Consider the following 15,763-nt stretch of genomic DNA (forward strand, 5'->3'; position numbering starts at 1 on the left):
ACACGTGTTAGCTGAGGAGTAGTCCACGTTGGACCCATCCAAGATTAACACGTGTCCCTTTCTGATTGGTCCACGTGTCCCTTTCTAATTGGTCCATGTGTCAAAGGTATTTTTACCCTAAACAGAGATTATTGTAGGTAAATCGGCATTAGTTGGGATTATTAAATTGTAATTTTCCAAATTTGTAAGATAATCACTCAAAACAAACCTATTTAGAAATTATAGGTGACACACATGTAGTATACAATGAAAGCAACACAAAAAAATTAGTTGCTTGATTAATAAAGTCACTTAATATAAAACATTGATAAATTTGGCGGGCTGCTTCATTGAAATAAAATGCTATGAGCATGCCTCTGCCTATCAAGGATTCCATGGCTTACACCCCCACACACACTGCAAGCGCGCATCCATGAATCCAGTACTTGTATTACTTGAACTGTACAAGACTTGAAAATGTCTGACCAAATCTCCAATTAGCAGGAATCACATTGTTAAAAGTTTGTGTTTGGCCATCAGTAGTAGTGACTCTGAAGGACAAAGATTGTCCATTAAGGTATGCCAATGACTGCCAGTTAGCCCCCCAATTTCTAGACATCGCCATCCAGTAGTTTTCGTTCCCTTGATCAAAACAGATTGGATTGATCCTGCTCCACCTACGTTGCTGATCAATACAAGCTCAAAGTAGTCCCTTCCATTGATAGTAAATCTGACTCCTCCTTGCTTCATACATGGAACCCTATAACAAAATGAAAAATAATTTAATGTATGTACATTTACTACAATTGAACATATAATTATAAAAGATCAGACTTTTCAATGTACAATTATGTTTCAAGTTGTCTAAGGCCAGATGTTTTTAATTACCTTTGGAAGATGACAGGAATGATTCCGCCTCTGTAAATGCCAATCTTCTCCCAGATAGGTTGCGCCATGTCAAAGTGTTGGCGAGGAGGGTTACACCAACCTCCTGCATTGTTTGGCAATGCATAGTTTGGAGGGCAGAAGTTAGTTGCAGTAATAGTTACCGAAGCTCCCTTCCTACACCATGTTGGATCCGTGTTATAGTCGCACATGATTCTGTAGCATTGCCCACATGCCGCACCATTGTTGAACAATGCAGTACTTAGAGCTGCGGTGCTTGTCCCATAGCCAGTGGAGTACAAGTTGCCGTACCCACATGCTCCTCCTGCAAATCAATGATAATTTGTTAAGATTTAGTCCTATGCTTCTTCAATTCGTTATGTCAGTCTAAACATATAAACTTATTATTGGTAGAATTGAATGATTTGTGAATCAAAATAAATTTAAATGAAAAATAACTTGACATACTGTAAGGAATAATTTCAAGCCTTTAAAATCCCACTAGCTTGAACCCCACTGTGATCATACACTAAAGTACGGTGACGTCCAAAAGGGAAGAAGATAGAGCAAAAGAGTCGCCAACAAGTTTTTAAGGAACTTGTAAACCGTTCACGAGGTGAAGGTTACACCCCTTAACGATCCAAGAGATCGTCAACTCCATAAGGTCATGAACCAAATAAGGGTCCGGGGATGATGGTACAAATCCAACCTAAAAGAGATTGAACCTGCCCTAATAATAGGCCTCTACTTTATTCTGCTCGTATTCATGTGCGCTTTCTGATTAACATACAATCAATAGGATTAACCCTAAACCTGTTTAATCTATGTTGGTTGAATTTAATGCACAAATAAATCTATTATTGGCGATCACTTGAATTATAATCACAATTAACCCTAACAAGATTATTAATAATTTTATCAAGCGTGATTGCAAGTACCAATTCCCTTTAAACATGCATAAAAGGTGATCAAGCAATAAAAATATAAAATATGATACATATCAAGCAACATAATAAATAATCAATATCATGAATAATAATTATAATAATAATAATATCAATCATAATCATAATAATCATAATCATGTTAAAGCATAGCAAGATCCTAGGCATGATACTAACAAGATTAATAACAAACCCTAGCATGTCACTAAACAATAAAAATCAAATCTTTAGCCCTAACATGATACTAACAATGAATAAATATTAGGAAGAGAATAAAAGGCATCATAACAATCATATTTAAAAATACCCTAGACATGATACTAGGAATCATAATAACAATCTAAGCATGATTTCTACATCATAATATCAATAAAACCATTAAAGTACTTACTTGGATGCCTCGTACCTCCTTTCACGTCTAGGGCGAAGGCAACTTCGAATATGGCTAGGTGCTTCAAGATCTTGTGAATGCGGAATTTTGTATGAAAAAGCAAGAAAGAAAGAATGCCAAAAGATTAAGAATTGAGAATTGATGAAAGAAAGATGATGAATAAAGAGAATTGGAGAATGTTAATGATTATTGATTGTAGATTGTAGAAAATTGATAATCGGTGATTGGAGATAATTGGTGATTGTTGATTGTAGATGAATGAAAACGGAGTTTTTGATACGATATTTATAAAGAAAATCGGCCAAAAAAAGATAATTTATCAAAACAGAGTCTGAAAATCACAGAAACAACTTGGCGCCAGCCCTGGCTCATTGGCGCCAGGACCAGTGGCTAGCGCCAGGCGCCAATGGCTGGCGTCTGGCGCCAATCCTGGTTCCAGGCGCCAAGGCCTGGGGTTGGACGCCAAACCGGCTTTTAACACGTTTTCGAAACTATGATAATTTTACCGTACTGGAAGATAAAATAATATAATTTCAGTCGAAAATGTTATTTGATCTAATTAAAACTCTAAAGAATCCTAATTGAATTAAGAATGATAAGACCTTCTAGAATGTTCTAGAAGACCAAAACCATTCCTAATTACATTAGGAATGATAAATCATATTAGGCCCTCCCCTAGATCATTGGGCCGTACTTAAAACTCAAACCGGGCCCAGTTTAGTAAATTGGCCATAACTTCCTCAATATTCATCGGAATTGGGCTTATAATATATCATTGGAAAGGTCTTTGCAAGCCCTATCCAACTACACCACTATTGGACCCTTATCATGGACCAACCAAACTGGATTGGCTGTTTTCTTAAAATAAAGTTTTCAAAAACAGAGAGAAGAGAAAGGAAAAGAAATAAAACTTTCCGCAACACTAGACCTTTCCACACTTTCGTTTCATTCGATCATGATTCGACGTGAAAGGTACTCATCACTGGGTTTGGTTTTGGGGAGACACAAATGGGTGTCTACAGAAGCCCCCACTTTGACTGAGTTTGGAGAAACGCAAGTTTCGAAAACGAAAGTCAAAGTATCGATAGGGACGGAGAATGATTCAGAACGTTCTGCGATCCTAAATCAATCTTGTAACGCCGATACCTGCAAAACTAGCATTAGTTAAACAGATAAAAGAGTTAAGAAACGCGTATCTTGCACCGTCGAGCACACGTCTCTAAAAGTAACCGATTGTTGCTGTATTTTGTTTGATGACTTTCTACAAGCTAGAGAACGCCATCTTGCTGTTTCGATGTTCACTCGTCTCTGAACAAAGAGCATCTTTTTCCCGCTGTGATAGTCTTCGAAAAGATCACTGCTTTTTAATCCTTAATGATGCTATGCCAGTACGTCGGCGCTTTGCTGCTTGTGAACCAGTATGTCGGTGCTTTTGCTGTGATGATAATCCTCTTTTCTTTGGGAATAGTTGCCAACACAACTCTTGTATGATGTATGACAATCCTATTTAGGGAAAGTTGTCAATGCCACGTAACAATCCATCCTTGGAAATGTTGTCACGATGAAGCGACAATCCGTACCTCGGAAAATTTGCCAAAATCCAATTTTTGGAAAAGTTGCCAATGCTTCGTAACAATCTTTCATAAGAACTTTGCTACGATCGATAATCCACATCTTGGAATATAACTCTTGAAAGCAATCCACCTTGGAAATTTGCCAACGCTATGCGACAATCCTTTTAGGAAAATATTGCCACTATTGACAATCCGCGTCTTGGAACATTTTGCAAAAAAGAGTCGACCGACAATCCACTTCGGGAAAATTTGTCACTTGCTGAAATGAATGACAATCCACGTTGAGGAACTTTTGCCGAAATTTATGATGAGTAGAGACCTACGACAATCCTTTGGGAAATTTTGCCATAGGAAACTGGGTGTATGACAATCCAATCTCGGAAAACTTGCCAACGAGCCGATGAATGTATGACAATCCGAACTTGGAAAAACTTGCCAATAAAAGAAGGAGCACGACAATCCACGCTTGGAAACTTTGCCAGAGATGACAATCCAATCTTGGAAAAATTGTCGTTGAAGAAGATGCACGACAATCCATTTTTGGAAATATTGTCAGTTGGGGTTGACAATCCAATTTTTGGAAAACTTTGTTGTTTAATAAGAATGCGCGACAATCCATATTTGGAAATATTGTCGTTTAAGTGCTTGCTTTTGAACCGATTGTAATGAGCCAGTGTTTTAGGCGCTTAAGCTAAGTGAGACGATTTTATGTCATTAATAAACCGACTACTTAATCATGTCAAATTGCTTATAGGGGCTAACTGGCGTACCAAGGAACCCGAAATTGCTGCATGAAGTCGAAATCACCTTTCTGGGAGGCTTCGAGCCCTGTCGTTGCTGAAATATCTCTGGTGCCAGGCGCTGGAGTAGGGTCTTCCCTGTTCTGCTGCATCTGTATTTATTTTTGACTATAGAACTTTGCCAATCTTTTTTAATTATCTTAGGGTTGACCTAAGGCTTAATGTTGCTTGACTCATCGACTCAACACAACTCAAGGTATAAACTTGACTCGATATGTTTGACTGACTCGAGGTTGACTCGACTCGAAGTGTAATGACACATGTGTTAGACTCAAATCAAAATGATATGACACGACATGACTCAATGTGTACATGACTCTTGTGTGCATTGTAATGTGATCGTACGACTCGAAAAATGCAAAAAAGCAAAAATTTTCTGTCATTTTGTGGAGGGTACCGACTTTCTCCCGAAAAAGAAAGACGTGAAAAAGAAAATCAAAAGTTTGAAGATGCATGTTGAATGAGCTTAGTCAAATGTTGTTTGATACTATCTCTCAAGGTTCAAGGATTAATTCATCCTAGGCTATCTCAACTGTTGACTCCATGATGAAAGTATTTGGGTAACTTAGGCACGGAGGCTAAGCACTTCATACTTCGTGATGCAATGATGAGTGATGTGCGATAAGGCATGCTTCAATGTTGTGTTAAGATTTCATGACAAAGGGTTCCTAAGGGAAAGACTATTTGGTCATGTATCTGTGCGGTGTGTGAAAGTGACACTAAAGCTAGGCCGCTAGGCCGCAAGAGCTAAGTGTGTGGAAAAATATATTGAAAAGAGTCAAATGGTGGTAACTCTTAGGCTAGGTAAGCTAATGATGTAGGGATCAAGCCCCCAAGTCTAGCTCTAAATGAATAGGGATGAGCATTGGAGATCCCTTGATATGATCATGGTGTAAGTGTGTGAATGTGAATATGAATGCATGTTTATTGCGGCCGCACCTTGATGTGAGGTTGCCTACGTATCCGTAAGGAATCAGGCCAAACGTAGCTCTAGCCAAACCTCGCACAAGTGTGTATACCTCAAAAAGGTCTTTTCAAGGGTTGTAACGTGGTTAGGCTAAAGGTTATAGAAGAAGGGGATAAAGGCTCAAGACCCTAGATAAGCCCCCAAGGTGTGCAACCTTGCTTTTGAATATTTGTATTTTTATGCTTGAGGTTTTCTACTCTTTTTTTAGCTCTTTCTGCTTTAGCATTTATTTTATTTTAATAAGTGTGGGCAATCCCGATCATGCGGTCTATCACTCACTTGGCATTCATGTTTCTCAGGCACGGTACCGAGCACTCGATAAGAGACGCAATCTGAGACGTGTTCTTATCGAAGATATTTTCATATCAAAGACATTGGAACACTTACCCTTTTGTACACTTTTATTTATTTTTTGCTTTTGCTATCTTTTGAATTTGCTCAAGCTTTCTTTAGAATTGCATAAGTTGCACGCCATCCCATCCCAAGGTTAGGTAGATGTAGGTTGAAAAAAGAAGGGTATATCGTTAAATTAGACGAGGCTCAAAGTGGTTTATGAAGAAAGGATTGTAAATTTGAAAGGTGAAAGGAGATATGATGTGGCTACAAGGGGTGCCTCAAATCATTGGTATACCTTGTGCTTAATTCGACATGGATTTTTTTTCTTTTTTTTTTATTTTTTTAAATGCAATATAATGAAATGATCATATGCAAGAAAATAAGTGCTCATTTTATTAAAGGAAAAGAAAGAAAATAATCTACAAAATTAATCTAAAGGAAAAGAAAAGGTGCCTATGCTAGACTTATTGGGGAAAGAAAAGATGAAAAAGAAATAGAAAAAGAGGCCATGAAATCTTGTCGTTGCAGCTCGCCTCTTGTCTTGTGTCATTCGCTTCATCATCACCCAGTCTTCTCGCTAACTAGAGGCAATGGGACCTTGTTTGCTTCTATGAGGTCTTGAATGAGATTTTGAAACCTGTAGCATTCATCGGTGGTATGACCGTTTCCTCGATGGTACTTGCAATAGGAGTTTGGATTCCATCTCGAAGATCGATTTTCTGGTGTTGGATCCTCGGTAGGGCCAATAGGTTTGATTAATCCTCGATCATAGAGACGATCGAAAGCAGCATCGTAGGTCATTCCAATGGATGTGAACTCTCGCCTGGGTTTCCTTTTAGAACCTTGATTATCTATGGCTAAGACACCATTATGGTCAAAGGTACTAACATTATTACTAGAGTGGGCGTTTTTGGAAGAAGAAGGATTCTCGTTCTTCTTTCCTTTCCAGCCACCGTGGTTACTATTGTTAGTAGCTTTTTGCTTTGCGAGGTCATCTTCGATCTCGATACCTATGTCATAGACGGCCTTGAAAGTATTCAAGTTGTGTTGATATTTTAAGTGCTTTGAATACTTTTCTTGGAGATTCTTGATAAACATCCTCACGGATTCTTTTTCGATGGGGACCTCAATCATCTTGGCGGAAGTTTCTCTCCATTTATTAAAGAAAGAAGTAAAGCCTTAATTCTCTTTTTGTCTTAGCATCTCAAGTTGTCTATGATCGGTTTCAACTTGAATATTGCACTTGTACCTATCAACGAAAGAGTTTGCTATCGATTTCCAGGTAGAGGTTTTCTCCTTGTCAAGGGAGAAAAACCATTGTTGGCAAACGGTTTCAAGAGATAGTGGGAACAGAGAGGGGAAAACCTTCTTATCGATACCCTTAATGCTCATTATAGTTTCAAAAGCTCTTATATGGAAGTAAGGGTTGTCTGTTGCCTTGAATTTAGGGATGTCAGTGGCGTTGAACTTATGCGGAAGAAGTTCTTTGTCCAGCGAGACCCCTTGTGAACTCATGCCTTGAAATTTATAGTCACTAGATAGCTTGCTTAGACTCTCTTGCATGAGATCCATCTGTTGTTGCTTCACGGGATCATCAACCTTGAGGGTGAGTAGCTTCAGTGTTTCAGTCATGGTAACCAATTGGTTCCTAAGCTCATTGACTTCTTCTTGAGTTGCCATTATCTTCTTAGCCATCCTCTTCTGACGAATCGGTTTATCAAAAAGCGAGACTTGAATAAAGAGGTTGTCCTTGATTAATCGCCTCTCTCCTCGACCAAGTACTGTGGGAAAGGAATTTGGGGATACTTATCATTAATTATTTAACTCAAACTTTATTCAACATGCAATGGATGGAGGAATGAAGGAAAATTGGAATAAAATGTGAAAGAAGATTTAGATGGAGGGATATGAAGAATTAGGAATAGAATGTACCCCCAACTCAAATGACGGAAAGATTGACTCATGCATGGACCTACGACATGGTCATGGTGACGTGTACTCAAAGTGTGTTCTAAGATTAGTGAGTGTAGATGACATGTTAAGGCTCGTGTCATGACCATGTGGCTAGACTATGTGACTAGACTCAAGCAAAGACTAAGTTAAGACTTCACGTATATGCATTAAACTGGATAGATTGTGGTATTTTAGTCATAACTTTTGATCTGCGACTCTGATTGGGATCAAACCAACGCCAAATTAAAGATAAAACTCGGGGCTACAGATCCATAGGTTGTACGACTCGTATTTCTTTCTAAAACTCCAGCTATGACCAAAACAAGTTGACGTTTGTGCAGTATACGGGAATAAAAATCCGGGTTGACTTAAAGGAACTTTGACTCGATTTTATGTTTATTTATTAGCTCAAATTAATTAATTAATTAATTAAACAAAGTCCTTTTGTCATTAATCAGTTTATTTAGTCTTAACACAATTCAAACAAACGGTTAGGAAAAATCACATAGAGTATGCACAACAAATAATGCACAATTAGTCAAGTAGGCACAATATGATGCAATGAGTTTGCAACCTAACCATGGCTCTAGTTCTCTAAAGTTCGGGATATGGTTTAGTCAAATAGGGTCCATGGTTAATTTTCCAGATGCACCGCGTAGAAGCCTAACCGTGAAGGGTTAACGCGTGTGGATAGGACACCGCAAGTTTTTAGAAAAAACTCACTTCCATGGTTTGGTGAATTCAACCTCTCAGATGTACCCTTTGTTGCCAGGAGCGTTCAATCGGGTAGATAGAGCATGAATTCCCAGAAGGTTATGTCCATATGTAGAACACATATGGGTTTCAGAAAAGTGAGAAAAAATTCAATCAGGAAGCAGGATCGAGCAAACAATACGAAAAACCGGTCGAAATTAGAACGCATATTTCTGGCTCGGTATTGGGGGAAATTGGCGCCAGCAAACAGAGACTGGCGCCAACTTTTAACTGTAGCGCCTGGCGCCAATACTGGCGTCTGGCGCTACGGCAAAATGTATGGCGCCAAGCTCTGGCCCCTGACGCTACTTCCCACATGCCTCAACAGCTTTCTGTGCTCGATAAAATCTTCCAGTTTCGCGTGGTGTTATTTCAGTCCTAGTTGTGAAAGACATTTCTCAAATTTCCTACGTGTAAAATCCTATATTTTTGACTCATTACGGATGGTCTTTCCAATGAGAACCTTTTTATGCATATGACAATAATGTTAATCAAAATTACGCACATGAAATACTTAGAACTTTTCGAGTCTCATCCACTCATTCTAAATCATTGCCGAAACAAATTCAGGAATTAAAATAGAAATCCTCCCCAGCGGAGTCGCCAAAAACTGTAGGGAATAATTTCAAGCCTTTAAAATCCCACTAGCTTGAACCCCACTGTGATCATACACTAAAGTACGGTGGCGTCCAAAAGGGAAGAAGATAGAGCAAAAGAGTCGCCAACAAGTTTTTAAGGAACTTGTAAACCGTTCACGAGGTGAAGGTTACACCCCTTAACGATCCAAGAGATCGTCAACTCCATAAGGTCATGAACCAAATAAGGGTCCGGGGATGATGGTACAAATCCAACCTAAAAGAGATTGAACCTGCCCTAATAATAGGCCTCTACTTTATTCTGCTCGTATTCATGTGCGCTTTCTGATTAACATACAATCAATAGGATTAACCCTAAACCTGTTTAATCTATGTTGGTTGAATTTAATGCACAAATAAATCTATTATTGGCGATCACTTGAATTATAATCACAATTAACCCTAACAAGATTATTAATAATTTTATCAAGCGTGATTGCAAGTACCAATTCCCTTTAAACATGCATAAAAGGTGATCAAGCAATAAAAATATAAAATATGATACATATCAAGCAACATAATAAATAATCAATATCATGAATAATAATTATAATAATAATAATATCAATCATAATAATCATAATCATGTTAAAGCATAGCAAGATCCTAGGCATGATACTAACAAGATTAATAACAAACCCTAGCATGTCACTAAACAATAAAAATCAAATCTTTAGCCCTAACATGATACTAACAATGAATAAATATTAGGAAGAGAATAAAAGGCATCATAACAATCATATTTAAAAATACCCTAGACATGATACTAGGAATCATAATAACAATCTAAGCATGATTTCTACATCATAATATCAATAAAACCATTAAAGTACTTACTTGGATGCCTCGTACCTCCTTTCACGTCTAGGGCGAAGGCAACTTCGAATATGGCTAGGTGCTTCAAGATCTTGTGAATGCGGAATTTTGTATGAAAAAGCAAGAAAGAAAGAATGCCAAAAGATTAAGAATTGAGAATTGATGAAAGAAAGATGATGAATAAAGAGAATTGGAGAATGTTGATGATTATTGATTGTAGATTGTAGAAAATTGATAATCGGTGATTGGAGATAATTGGTGATTGTTGATTGTAGATGAATGAAAACGGAGTTTTTGATACGATATTTATAAAGAAAATCGGCCAAAAAAAGATAATTTATCAAAACAGAGTCTGAAAATCACAGAAACAACTTGGCGCCAGCCCTGGCTCATTGGCGCCAGGACCAGTGGCTAGCGCCAGGCGCCAATGGCTGGCGTCTGGCGCCAATCCTGGTTCCAGGCGCCAAGGCCTGGGGTTGGACGCCAAACCGGCTTTTAACACGTTTTCGAAACTATGATAATTTTACCGTACTGGAAGATAAAATAATATAATTTCAGTCGAAAATGCTATTTGATCTAATTAAAACTCTAAAGAATCCTAATTGAATTAAGAATGATAAGACCTTCTAGAATGTTCTAGAAGACCAAAACCATTCCTAATTACATTAGGAATGATAAATCATATTAGGCCCTCCCCTAGATCATTGGGCCGTACTTAAAACTCAAACCGGGCCCAGTTTAGTAAATTGGCCATAACTTCCTCAATATTCATCGGAATTGGGCTTATAATATATCATTGGAAAGGTCTTTGCAAGCCCTATCCAACTACACCACTATTGGACCCTTATCATGGACCAACCAAACTGGATTGGCTGTTTTCTTAAAATAAAGTTTTCAAAAACAGAGAGAAGAGAAAGGAAAAGAAATAAAACTTTCCGCAACACTAGACCTTTCCACACTTTCGTTTCATTCGATCATGATTCGACGTGAAAGGTACTCATCACTGGGTTTGGTTTTGGGGAGACACAAATGGGTGTCTACACATACCCATAGTTCCAGAAGAATCACTGCCACCGTAGAAAGTGGCATGAGCCTTTTGCCATCCAGAAGCCACAAAAGCATCAACATTAATATTTAGGATACATAATCCTAGAAAAACAATAGAAAAGGCTAAGGCGGGTTTGTTCATTTTCATGTTTCTAACTCAAAAACAGAGGAATGAAGAGGATTTAGCTAATTTTAGAAAGAATAATTTATTTATGGAAAAGAGGATGTTGTATTTGCTGAAGTAAATGTTGGGAGTAATGCTCCCTTTTATAAGCAAGGGATTAGTCCTTTACAAGTTGGCAACCTCCTCACATGGAAAGTATATTATTGAGGTACGTAGGAGGGATGACAACACAAATATTATATTTTATTTTCTTTATTATAATAATGTTTTTTAGTTATATGAAAAATAAGATAAACATGGCCCTGTTCTTAATAGCTTCTGGGCAGAGCAGAGCAGCAGAGCAGAGCCGATCCGAGCAGAGCATATTTCATTATTATTATTATTATTATTGGTGAATTATTATTATTGTTATTGTTATTATTATTATTATTATTATTATTATTATTATTACTATTATTATTACTATTATTATTATTATCGCATTATTATCATAATCATTAAATATTAATTATTATTATAATAAATATAATAATAACTATTATTATTAAATGTTATCTCATTATTATTTTTATTATTATTATTATTGAAAATTAATAATTAGTATTATCTTTAAATATTAATTTAGATTATAAAAAATCAGTTATTATTATTATTATTATTATTATTATTAAATATAATAATTATTATTATTATTATTATTAAATATTCATTATTATTATTTATATTATAATTATTCAATATTAATTATTATTACTACTATTTAAATTATTAAATATTTATTATTTATTATTATTATTATTATTAAATATTAATTATTTCTTATTAGTATTATTATTAAATATTGATTTTTAATAATATTATAATTATTAAAAAAATATTATTTATTATTATTTATTTAAAATATTAATTTTTAATAATATAATTATTATTAAATATATTTTATTAATTATTATTATTAAATATTATTTATTATTATTAAATATTAATTTTTAGTATTATTATTATTAAATATTAATTATTTATTATTATTATTATTAATTAATAATTATTATTATTGTTATAATAATTCAATATTAATCATTGTTATTATTAAATTTTATTTATTTATTTATTATTAATAAATATTAATTATTATTATTATAATATTTCAATATGAAGTGATATTTAGAAGCAGAGTTGAGCATATTTCAGCAGAGCAGAGCTGCTCTAAAGAACGGGGCTTTAGTAAGTTTGAAAATTTGGGAAGAAGTAAACCCCCTATTTAAGGTATGTATCTTCCAAAGGTAGTTTACTCTCGTGTTTCAGGTTAGCATTTCAAACGAGTCGTAGGTATCTTTCTTACGAAGTATGTATAAGATTTTCTAAAGTTTAAAACAATTAATTTAGACCAACAAAATATAATTACCAATATGTGATTTTTAATTTACAAATTGGTGTATTATCTTACTTAATAAGGGTGGGGTGTGTAAAGAGGGGAAATATATAAGAAATACTGCAACTACTGCTAAACAGAGGAAATAATAATACTACCTCCGTTTTATATTATTTATAATTTTTAAACATTTTATATCTCACAAATAATACCCCTAAAAATACAAATAATATGAGATTGAGATAGTAAAAGTATTTTTTAAAATGTATGTGATGCATCTATGAGAATGAAAGTAATACACTTAAAATAAAATAAATTTTTTTTTTTTTTTAAAAAAAAAAAAAAAAAAAGGCTTAATATAGCCTATATGCCTAATTCTAAAACGAAATTTTTTTCTGCTCAATATGCATGTGGACGATGTGGTCATGTTTTGGTATGTTATGTAGCGGGCCTCTTCTCATGCTCTTAAATTCCATTATCAAACTTGTTAACTAGCGTATTTAGTTTATGCATTGAATGTTAACTCCATTACCAAACTTATTGTTAACTAGCTTATTAGTTTATGCATTGATACGTCTTGCATCATATCGTACCAAATAATTTCAATAAGTTTATCTAACTTATACCAACTTTCCCTTTTTATTCCTAAAATTCTGGTGAGTTCTAAGGTGCAATAATGTATGATAAGAAAACGAATTATCAACTCTGTAATATAAATATATAATGGATTTCCCTCGAAATAGGATGTTTCTACTATGGTCATCCTTATTATGACCATCACTATTCTAAATTTTCATTGGTTGTTTGTTGATTTATTTTTTTAGCTTGGTCAAACCTTATTTAAGGGTAATTAAGGTATTTTGCCTTTTTAATTCATTTTCTTATTTTTCTCAAATTTCAATTATTGATTTTCTGAAATTCTTATTTTAATTTCGAAATTATTTTATCTAAATCTAATTTTAATAAAATCTAAAATTAAGATTAAACAAAAAAAAAATGAAAATTTGTTCTTCGTCGTTCATCGTGTTCATCAATGTTCATCGATGTTCTTCCCAGTTTTTGAAATTTTTCATCAAATAATGAAATCAACCACGATTCTAACATCCATTAGACCTTAAATTTCAATCTCGTATCAATGGAGACCGAAAAATTAGGCAAAATTATATCCAGCCATTGCGCATTTCTATGGTACACATAATCGGTTTCTTTCATCTGTGGGTGGGTTTTAATCTTTGAATAATATATTTTAATTGTACAAATAGCTATTTGTATGTATAAGCAATCAAAATTTTAAGTTTTTCGGTAATATATGTTCGTCTTGAAATTCTGAGAAGGAACCGTAACACATTGTTTTCAAAACCTTGTTTGATCCAAAAAATCGAAGATCGAATTATAAAACTTGTTTGTGATTAGGGTATTGACCTAAATTTAAATATGACATAACCTTAAATAAAATTTATTAATCAAGAAATGGTAATGTCCATAAATAATATTGGACATTTCCAATTATTATAATAGAATTTACTTCGATGTCAATTCATATTACGATGAACATGGACAATGATTCAAATTAATCTTATAATTATTTAAAACACAAAAATTATGAAATCGATATCTTTTAACTTTAGACATTGCATTGAAATATTGGAAATCACATATTCTAATTAGGATCTTTTCCTAATTTACTATCTTTTAAATTTTGAATAGAGTAAATATTGGAAATCAGTTATTCTAAGTAGGATATTTTCCTAATTTATTATCTGTACAAGTTAAATGATTGTTATCTTTTCAATTTAAAAAAAAATCTTTACAAACATCAGCGATAGGGTTTTGCGCTTCACATCCTTATCATCCTCGCATACACTTTTCAATTGAATTTGTTTCACAGTTTGCACAATTACTTTTGGAATTCAAATCATGGTTAGAAAAGCAAAACCCGATGTAAGTATACTCGAAACTGATTTGGATTTTTGCGATTTATTTTTACCAATCTTTAAAATTAAATTCAATTGTATTTTTATTAATGTAATTGGTTCAATTATGAACAACTTTTTAATTTTTTTAAAAAAATTATTTATGAACATTAATTTCGTCTATATAGGGTTTATGATATAAACAAATTTAATTTCTTTGAGAATGGTTTAATTATTTTAAAATCACTCATGATCTCTGGTATTGATTTATCCTTGTAGAAAATGGAGAAACAAATAACAGATATTCATTGCAAACTGTCAAACATAGAGTTTACATTGGCTAAACTAGTTGCCGATGTTGCTGCTAGTATATCTTAGAGTTCAACCAAGGTTCCAGAATCAACTGAGTGTAGGGGTGACGGAGAAGGAGACACTGTTGGTAAAACAACACATGGAAATCGTTGGTATTCTCCTTTCCTAAGCCCTGATGGCGAGATGATAATTAGCTCTCGTGTCTCAACAACTAAGCGGAAGCTAGATGTTAATGACACTGGCGACGAAGGCGAAGAAGTAGAGGAAACACACTTTGCTGGCTTCGATGTTGACTCATTCGACATTAGACATATCCGTTTTACTGAGTCTCAATTTCCACCGGGTCTGGAAACACTCCAAGACCTTAAAGAGGATGAAGAAAAAGAGAAGGACAAAAAAACAAAAGATATAGTTAGAAGCCCTGGTATCAAAGTGAATACTCCAAAATCAAAAGCAATAACAACCATTGATAAAGGTGAACCACAAACAAATTCGGAGAAGAGGCCGCTTAGGAGGCCAAGCCAAAGGCAATTGAGTCAGATTGATGACAACAATGTCAATAAGAAAAAGGTAAATATGTAATCACTAAAGTAAACATAGGTCATTACATTGTATTATTTTAACGACTGACCTATCGACTATTCCTCCCCATTTACAGACACAGGAATCATCATTAACAAAGCCAAAAAAGGGGAATAAAAGCAATTCAAAGGCCCAAGATGCACAAGTAATTTCATCAATATTTATGAGCAATTTTTTTTTTTTTTGTGTACCGACTACAAACCTAATGCATATAATAACTATAATCGTAATTTAAATGGTATTCTGTAATATTATTAATTGTAATTACATATTCGACTTTTATTAATGCCATACGGCCAATTATCAAAATAAAAAAGGCGAAAGGAATGCACTTCTAATGCAATAACTGAAGAGGTGATATGTAGTTATATTTATTTTAT

At 34.4% G+C, this 15,763-nt stretch overlaps 1 pseudogene across 1 annotated transcript; it reads right to left on the reverse strand.

Moving 5' to 3' along the window:
* Positions 1–430: 430 nt before the first annotated feature.
* On the reverse strand, positions 431–11,284 carry LOC145640846 (expansin-A11-like; annotated as a pseudogene). Its single transcript, XR_014114985.1, has 3 exons — positions 11,081–11,284; positions 868–1,189; positions 431–739 (listed from the first exon to the last, which is right to left on the reverse strand). The product of XR_014114985.1 is annotated as an expansin-A11-like (transcript).
* Positions 11,285–15,763: the final 4,479 nt, after the last annotated feature.

Source organism: Chenopodium album, chromosome 7 (assembly GCF_948465745.1).
Source record: "Chenopodium album chromosome 7, dcCheAlbu1.1, whole genome shotgun sequence".
Classification (NCBI taxonomy): domain Eukaryota; kingdom Viridiplantae; phylum Streptophyta; class Magnoliopsida; order Caryophyllales; family Amaranthaceae; genus Chenopodium; species Chenopodium album.